The sequence below is a fragment of the Scylla paramamosain genome, chromosome 40 (genome assembly GCF_035594125.1).
Source record: "Scylla paramamosain isolate STU-SP2022 chromosome 40, ASM3559412v1, whole genome shotgun sequence".
NCBI classification, from domain to species: domain Eukaryota; kingdom Metazoa; phylum Arthropoda; class Malacostraca; order Decapoda; family Portunidae; genus Scylla; species Scylla paramamosain.
The window spans coordinates 5,594,956-5,604,803 of record NC_087190.1 but is presented as its reverse complement, the minus strand read 5'-3'; the positions used below and the strand labels follow the sequence as shown (position 1 = coordinate 5,604,803).

The 9,848-nt window shown below is 37.6% G+C and overlaps 1 long non-coding RNA gene across 1 annotated transcript; it reads right to left on the bottom strand.

Moving 5' to 3' along the window:
* Positions 1 to 7,999: 7,999 nt before the first annotated feature.
* LOC135092585 (uncharacterized) lies at positions 8,000 to 8,673 on the bottom strand. The gene is made up of 2 exons (XR_010262932.1): positions 8,571 to 8,673; positions 8,000 to 8,470 (listed from the first exon to the last, which is right to left on the bottom strand). It is a non-coding gene; the product is annotated as an uncharacterized LOC135092585 (long non-coding RNA).
* Between the last annotated feature and the right edge of the window lie 1,175 nt (positions 8,674 to 9,848).

Below are 9,848 nucleotides of genomic sequence, written 5' to 3'. Positions count from 1 at the left end.
TTTTTAATTACCAAAACGCCAAATTGCATGATAACTAAACATTACCAAAAGCGTGTCTTTGAAGTGTTTTTTTTTTTTTTATGTACAAAGACGCTAAAAAAAAACATAGAAAGCATCCTATATTAAAAAATAAATAACATTACCAGACTGTTTTTCAGATTCTTATGTACCAAAACGCTAAAATGCTTAAAAAAAAAAAAAAAACACCGTATATGAAGAAAATATTAAAATCATCAAAGCCATATCATTTGAGGATTTTTGACCGAGTGAAATACCAAAAAAGTCAAAATGCATGTAAAGTACTCTATATGGGGAAAAAGAAACAAAATTACCAGAAACGTGAATTATGAGTATTTTAAAGCTTCTTAATTACTAAAAATGCTAAAACGTTTTAATAGAACTATATGTGGAGAAACAAAATAACATTACCAAAAATGTGTTTATTGTATTTTCACCTTATATGAAGATACAGTATGGCATGATCAAAAACATGTATTATAACTGTTTTTAAACTTGTTAGGTAATAAAATACCAAAAAAGCATGTAATTTTTTCTATATATGGAAACGAAACGACATTAAGAAAAACGTGTCTTTTGTGGGTTTTGATGCGTTTTATGCGCAAAGATACAAAAAGCCATGGAAAACACCATATAATGAAACATATAATAACATTACTAAACACGTGTCATTTGTGTGGTTTTGGGCTTATTACGTACTAAAGCGCTAAAACGCATCGAAAATACCCTATATAAAGAAACATAATAACATTACCAAAAATGTGTAATTTGAGTGTTTTTGACTATGACGCCAAAATGCATGGAAATTACCCAATAGGGGAAACGAAATTATTTTACCATAGTACCTAATGAAAGAGCATTACGAGAAACGTGTATTAAGAGTGTTTTTGAGCTTGTTAGGTACCAAAACACGAAAACGCGTTGAATAGCTCTCTATATGGAAAAACAGAACAGCATTATAAAAAAACGTGCATTTTGACTGTTTTTATATTGTTAGGTACCAAAACGGTAAAATGCATGCGAAGCACTCTACATAAGGAAATGAAGCGACATTACCAGAAACGAGTCTTTTTAGTGTTTTTGAGCGATTTATGCACCAAAACGCTAAAATGCATAAGTTCCATATTTTCGATACAAAACAACATTACCAAAAAGGTGTCTTTTGTGTTTTGAGCTTCTTACGTACCAAAACGCTAAGATTCATACAATTAAGAAGAAACATTAAGAAGAAACAGAATAACATTACCATTAAGAAGAAACAGAATAATATTACAAAAAAAGTGTATTTTGAGTGTTTTTGAGCTCGTTAGGTACAGAAACAGCAAAATCCATGCAATGTACCCTATATGGTGAACATAACAATATTACCAGAAACGTGTATTATGGATGTTATTGACCCTCTTAAGTAGCAAAACGCTCAATAGCTCTCTATACATAGAAAAAGAGCAACACAACCATAAACGTGTGTTATGAGTGATATTCATAGTATTATGTACGAAAATGCGTACATTCATGTAAAATATCCGATATTTAATAACGAAAAGACATTAAGAGAAAAGTGTGTTATGAGTGTTTTTGAGCTTAGTGTCCAAAACGCAAAAACGCTTCAATAGCATTATATATGGAGAAAGGACAACATTACTAAAAATGTGTATTTTGAGTGTTTTTTTTTTTTTCATTGTTAGGTACCAAACTGCCAAAATGCATGCAAAGCACCCTATATTGGGAAAAGAAATGATATTTCAAGAAACATGTCTTTGGAGTGTTTATAAGCATGTTATGCACCAAAACGGTAAAATGCATGGAAATCACCCTATATGGGAATACCAAACAACATTACACAAAACGTATATATTGAGTGTTTCTAGCTTCTTACGTACTAAAACGCTAAAACGCATAGGAAACACTTTTTATGAAGAAAGAATAACATTACGAAAAACAAGTATTATGAGTATTTTTGAGTTTGTTATGTATAAAAAACGACAAAATGCATGGAAAGTACCCTATATAGGGTAACGAAAGAACATTACTAAAAATGGGTATTATGAGTACTTTCGATCGTCTTACGTACCAAAACGCTAAGACGCATCCATCGATCATTTCACAGAAATAATCGATGGATGCAACGATGGACGACGCCTAAGCATATTAGAAGCCCTCCACATAAAAGAAAATAATCTGAAGTTAAACACTCAGTCAGAAGACCTTCAAGCCCTACCAAACATGAAGAAATCAAGAAAGAAAAACGAAGCGGCAACCTTGTGGCTCACGCGACAAAGCAGCCAATCAGCGGCTCCGCCCATAGTGCGTAGTTCGTTCTGATCCCGTGCAGGCAGCATATAAGGCACGCAGAGGGCAGACAACTTCATTCTCACCACCAACACCGCAGAGAGAACAAGAACAAATGTGTATTTTGAGTGTTGTTCACACTGTTAGGTACAAAAACGCCAAAATCCGTTCAAAGTACCCTGTATGGAATAACGAAGACATTATAAGAAACATTTATCATAAATGTTTTTGAGCTTCTTAGGTACCAAAACGCAAAAACCTAGCACTCTGTATGGAGAGATGGAACAACGTTACCATAAACGTGTATATTGATTTTTTTCTTTTCTTTTTTTTTTTTTTTTTAATTGCTAGGTACCAAAATGCCTAAATGCATGTAAGGGAACTTTTACTCGGAAACGATCATTTCCAAAAGCTTGTGTTTTGAATGTTTATGAGCATCTTAGGCACCAAAACACAATATGGGAAAAATCAGACATTACGAAAAACGTGTCTTTTGAGTGTTTTGAGTTTCTTACGTACCAAACCCTACAGTGCATGCAAAAACACTTTTTATGGAGCAAGAATAAAATTATCAAAGAGAAGTATTTTGAGAGATTTTATTCTTGTTACGCAAATAAATGGCAAAATGCATGGAAAATACCCTATGTGGGGTAACGGAAGAACATTATCCCATATCCAGAAACATGCCTTTTTAGTATTTTTTAAAGCGTGTATTTTGAAACGAAACGACATTTCCAGAAACATGTCTTTTGAGTCTCTATGGGCGTGTTAGGAACTAAAACGTTAAAAAAAGCATGAAAAGGACACTATATGGGGAAAAATAGTTATAAAAAACGTGTCTTTTGAGTTTTTTTTTTTTTTTGTTATTTACGTACCAAAACTCTAAAACGCATGCAAAACATCTTTTATAGAGAAACAAGAATAAGTTTTCCTAAAACGTGTATTTTGAGAGTTTTCAACTTGTTACGTTCATAACCACCAAAATGTATGGAAAGTATACGATATGGGGAAATAAGAATATCACGACAGGCGAATTTTCAGTGCTTTAGAGTTTCTCAGCTACAAAAACGGTAAAACGCATGAATGGCATTGTATATGGAGAAACAACAACATGTGTGCTTTGAATGCTTTTCATACTGTTACTACCAATACAGCAAAATGCATGCAAATCACCCGCTATGGTGAAACGAAACGATATTTCCATAACCATGTCCTTCGAGTGTTTATTGGCGTGTTAGCCACTAAAATTATGAGAAACATTGAATGTAACCTGTATGGGAAAACAAAACAACATTACCAAAAACGTCTCTTTCTATTATTTTTAAGCTAGTTACGTACCAAAACGCTTAAGCGCATGCAAAACACCCTTAATGGAGAAGCAGAATAACATTACAAAAAAGAAGTATTTTGAGTGTTTTTGAATTTGTTACGTGCAAAAACACCAACATGCATGTAAAATATCCTATATGGGAGAACGAAAGAAAATTACGAGAAACGTGTATTAAGAGTGTTTTTAATCTTGTGTATTAAGAGTGTTTTTAATCTTCTTAGGTACCAAATCGCGAAAAAGCTTTGCAAAACGCATAAAACGCATGCAAAACTCGCTTTAAGGAGAATCCAAATGACATTAACAAATATATGTATTTTGAGTGTTTTCTAGCTTGTAACGTAGAAAAACACATAAATGCATGCATGCCTACATGGGGAAACGAAAAGACATTACGAGATACGTGTATTATTAATGTTTTCGAGCTTCTTAGGTACCAAAATGCAAAAAACACGTTAATAGTATTCTATTTGGAGAAACAGATCATTACCAAAAACGTGCATTTTGAGTGTCTTTCACATTTTTAGATATCAAAACGTCAAAATGCTTGCAAAGCCTCTTATGTGTGGAAACGAAATGACATTACAAGAAACGCAAATTCATATTTTTATTTTTATTTTATTTTATTATATTTCATCTTCTTTTCCTCACTGAAACTCATGTGTCTGAGGCAACTGACAGTAGCCCCTTTTCTGTTCCCTCCTACTTTCTCTATCCTCATTTTCGATCCAAAGCTGGATGCTGCGTTTATGTGCGCAATGACTTAACCTGCTCTCGTGCCCACGCTCTTGAATCTTCCGAGTTTTCCACCATCTGGCTACGACTAGAGTCACTCTGATACTAAATTTATCTGTGCTGTATACCTCTCTCCTAACTCCTCTGACTATAAGAAATTCTTTGACTACTTAACTTCCAAAGTGGAGTACATTCTGACCCTCTTCCCTTTTGCAGAGATCTCCATTCTTGGAGACTTCAATGTTCACCACCAGCTTTGGCTTTCCTCTCCCTTCACTGACCATCCTGGTGAACTAGCCTACAACTTTGCTATCCTCCATGACCTAGAGCAATTGGTGCAACACCCTACTCGTATTCCTGACCGTCTTGGAGATACGCCCAACATTCTTGACCTTTTCCTGACCTCTAATCCTTCTCCTTATACTGTCACCCTTTCTTCTTCGTTGGGCTCCGATCACAATCTCATATCTTTATCTTGTCCTATCACTCCAATCCCTCCTCAGGATCCCCCTAAGCGAAGGTGCCTCTGGCGTTTTGCCTCTGCTAGTTGGGGGGACCTGAGGAGGTATTTTGCTGATTTTCCTTGGAATGACTACTGCTTCTGTGTCAGAAACCCGTCTTTGTGTGCTGAGCGCATAACAGAGGTGATAGTGTCTGGCATGGAGGCGTACATTCCTCACTCTTTTTCTCGTCCTAAACCTTCTAAACCTTGGTTTAACACAGCTTGTTCTCGTGCTATACATGATAGAGAGGTGGCCCACAAAATGTACTTAAACCTTCCATCACCAGAATCTCATGCAGTTTATATTTCTGCCCGGAACCATTTCAAGTCTGTTCTCCAACTAGCGAAAAACTCCTTCATTAACAGAAAATGTCAAAACCTTTGAAGATCTAACTCCCCTCGTGATTTCTGGCATCTAGCCAAAAATATCTCCAATAACTTTGCTTCTTCTTCTTTCCCTCCTCTACTTCAACCAGATGGCACCACTGCTATCACATCTATTTCTAAAGCTGAACTCTTTGCTCAGACCTTTGCTAAAAACTCTACCTTGGACGATTCTGGGCTTGTTCCTCCCTCTCCTCCACCCTCTGACTACTTCATGCCACGTATTAAAATTCTTCGTAATGATGTTTTCCATGCCCTCGCTGGCCTAAACCCTCGGAAGGCTTATGGACCTGATGGGGTCCCTCCTATTGTTCTCCGAAACTGTGCCTCCGTGCTTGCACCTTGCCTAGTCAAACTCTTTCAGCTCTGTCTGTCAACATCTACCTTTCCTTCTTGCTGGAAGTTTGGCTACATTCAACCTGTTCCTAAAAAGGGTGACCGCTCTAATCCCTCAAACTACCGTCCTATTGCTTTAATTTCCTGCTTATCTAAAGTTTTTGAATCTATCCTCAACAGGAAGATTCTTAAACATCTATCACTTCACAACCTTCTATCTGATCGCCAGTATGGGTTCCGTCAAGGCCGCTCTACTGGTGATCTTCTGGCTTTCCTTACTGAGTCTTGGTCATCCTCTTTTAGAGACTTTGGTGAAACTTTTGTTGTTGCCTTGGACATATCAAAAGCCTTTGATAGAGTCTGGCACAAAGCTTTGATTTCCAAACTACCCTCCTACGGTTTCTATCCTTCTCTCTGTAACTTCATCTCAGTTTCCTTTCTGACCGTTCTATTGCTGCTGTGGTAGACGGTCACTGTTCTTCTCCTAAATCTATTAACAGTGGTGTTCCTCAGGGTTCTGTCCTGTCACCCACTCTCTTCTTATTATTCATTAATGATCTTCTAAACCAAACTTCTTGTCCTATCCACTCCTACGCTGATGATACCACCCTGCACTTTTCCACGTCTTTTCATAGACGTCCAACCCTTCAGGAGGTAAACATATCACGCAGGGAAGCCACAGAACGCCTGACTTCTGATCTTTCTAAAATTTCTAATTGGGGCAGAGCAAACTTGGTATTGTTCAATGCCTCAAAAACTCAATTCCTCTATCTATCAACTCGACACAACCTTCCAGACAACTATCCCCTCTTCTTCAATGACACTCAACTGTCCCCCTCTTCTACACTGAACATCCTCGGTCTGTCCTTTACTTATAATCTGAACTGGAAACTTCACATCTCATCTCTAGCTAAAACAGCTTCTATGAAGTTAGGTGTTCTGAGACGTCTCCGCCAGTTTTTCTCACCCCCCCAGCTGCTAACTCTGTACAAGGGCCTTATCCGTCCATGTATGGAGTATGCTTCACATGTCTGGGGGGGTTCCACTCATACTGCTCTTCTAGACAGGGTGGAATCAAAAGCTTTTCGTCTCATCAACTCCTCTCCTCTAACTGACTGTCTTCAGCCTCTCTCTCACCGCCGCAATGTTGCATATCTAGCTGTCTTCTACCGCTATTTTCATGCTAACTGCTCTTCTGATCTTGCTAACTGCATGCCTCCCCTTCTTCCGCGGCCTCGCTGCACAAGACTTTCTTCTTTCTCTCACCCCTATTCTGTCCACCTCTCTAACGCAAGAGTTAACCAGTATTCTCAATCATTCATCCCTTTCTTTGGTAAACTCTGGAACTCCCTGCCTGCTTCTGTATTTCCACCTTCCTACGACTTGAATTCCTTCAAGAGGGAGGTTTCAAGACACTTATCCACCAATTTTTGACCACTGTTTTGACCTTTTTATGGGACTGGCATTTCAGTGGGCATTTTTCTTTATTAGATTTTTGTTGCCCTTGGCCAGTATCCTTCCTACATAAAAAAATATATATATATATATATATATATTTTTTTTTTTCTTTTTTTATATATGCTAGGCAGCAAAACGCTGAAAAAAAACATAGAAAGCATTCTATATGGGGATACAAACCATCACCAAAAACTTGTGTTTTGAGTGTTTTTCAGCTTACATACCAAAACCCTAAAACACATGCAAGAAACAATATAACATTACCAAGAAAAAAAAAAAAGAATTATAAACAATTTATGTAAAAAAAAAAAAGAATAACTACAAAAAAAAAAACAAGTATTTTGAGAGTTTTTGAGTTTGTTACATAGAAAAACGCCAAAATCCACGCAGAGTTCTTTATATGGAAAAGAAAATTATATTACGAGAAACGCGTATTACGAGTTTTTCACCTTCTTACAAAGCAAAATCATAAAACGTTGAAATAGCACTCTATATCGAGAAACAGATCAACAATACCCAAAACGTGTATTTTGAGTGCTTTTAACAATAATAGGTATGAAAAAGCTGAAATACTTGGAAATCCCCATATATGGGGTAACGAAATGATATTACGATAGATATCTTTTGAATGTTTTTGAGCGTAATAGGCACCAAAACACACACACAGAAAAAAAAAAAAAACATGGAAATCAACCTATATGGGAATACAAAACAACATTACGAAAAACATAACTTTTGAGTATTTTGAACTTATTACGTACAAAAGATAAAACGCCTGTAAAACACTTTTTATGGAGAAACAAAATAACATTACAAAAAAAAAAAACATGTGTAATGAGTGCAAAACTAGGGCACAGTTAACCTACCTTAATTAGGCTCACCAAGCACTCACCACAAGAACCCATTGATTAATTTAAACCTCCTGCTTAGGTTCACAGAAACCCGGGCCACAATTTAAAAATTTAATGGTTGAGTACATAATAAAGAAAACACAAATGAATACATAATAAAGAAAACACAAATAAAATATGAGTGCTTAACACTCTTAGAGGCCACACTGCTGGCACTCCAAAATACCTGATCCCATGAGAAAATGGGTAAATCCACATACAAATAAACAGGAGAAATAAACACTTCACGCACCAACACAAGAAATGTTATATGCCACTGACACTGTCCCACCCTAACCAGTACCCCCAGGACCCTCACACCCTATAGGCCCAACCGCACACCGACCCAACGCGCTGAAGGTACGCCACTACCACTACCCTGAAGTACTGCAGCTCTTCCTCCATGCACGGCGGTACTAACACCATAGCAGCCAGGGACAGCAAGTTCCTCACTGCAGCCTCCTTAGTTCACAGTATCTGCTACGGTGCCACCTCACTGACGTCCCACAGCACACTGCCAAGACCAAACTCCTGCCAACCAAGCGTACAAATCACCACCCTATCTCCCAATAATGTCCCCCAATGTACACTGTTTCACCATGAAAGAATACAACAAATCCCAATAACATACCTGCAAATCAAATGGCAAATCCACCACTACTCTGCACCCTGTCTCTCTCTCGCTCGCCTCTCCCGCCAAAATCCCCACAACAACAAACCTTCAGGGCCTTAAGACTCGTTTTGGCGGGACTCGCTGACTAGTCTGTGAGCCTCTCGCAGGCGCGCCCACTTCAACTTCTTACACATGTTTTTAAGTGTTTTTGAGCTTGTTAAGTAGAAAAACGCAAAGATGCAGGCAAAGTGCTTTATATGTGGAATCGAAAAGAGTTTACGAAAAACGTGTATTATTAGTGTTTTGAGCTTCTTCGGTACGAAAACGCTTAAATGCATGAATAGCACTCTATATGGAGAAATAGAACAACGTTACCAAAAAAAAAAAAAACACTAGAAGTTCTAGATTCTACACAAGTTTCAAAGTTTGTCTAATCTTTTAATTTGTCTAGTTTTTTTTTTTTTTTTTATCTAATCTTTGTAGCTGCACCGGCAGGTCTTCATTAGCACTCAGATGATCTGTTTTACTGATCACACCCATCATCGTAGGGTCAAGATAAGGCAACTCTCTCTCTCTCTCTCTCTCTCTCTCTCTCTCTCTCTCTCTCTCTCTCTCTCTCTCTCTCTCTCTCTCTCTCTCTCTCTCTCTCTCTCTCTCTCTCTCTCTCTCTCTCTCTCTCTCTCTCACTGACATTTATTGATGAGGTAGGCATGACCGTAAGAATTGCGAACAAGTTCTCGGTCTCAATTTCTTATACAATAACATTATATACTGATATCAAACACTTTCAACATATTACAGTATTCATTAACAGCACATGCAATCAACTTCACACTTTTACAATCAGTTCTTACTACAAAATTAAAGTATTTACCTCGGTCGCCTTCCTGCCCATCTTTGTATGAACGCAACTTGGGTGTGAGTGACCAGCGTTCCCAGATTTCTGTGCCGAAATTATCGTACACATCCGTCAAAAATTATCGTATTTTGAACTAGATTATCGTACACCAACATTCACCTGTCTACTTTTTGTCAGTTCTGCACAATATCACAAAATATACCACTGGAACACTAGACACCAATAAGTTTTTGTTAGGCATTTGATATAGGTTCTGAAAAGCACTGCCTGTTACGAGAGGCTATTGTATACTCACCATTTTATAGGTCGATGGCTGAATCACCGTGGATTTCTGGATAGTTTGGGTCACTTTCTACACCAGTTGAATATTGTGCTTGGGAAGTGATGCTCCTTATCATGCTCGTCGATGGCTGGGATGAGGTGCAGTTACGGTTTCA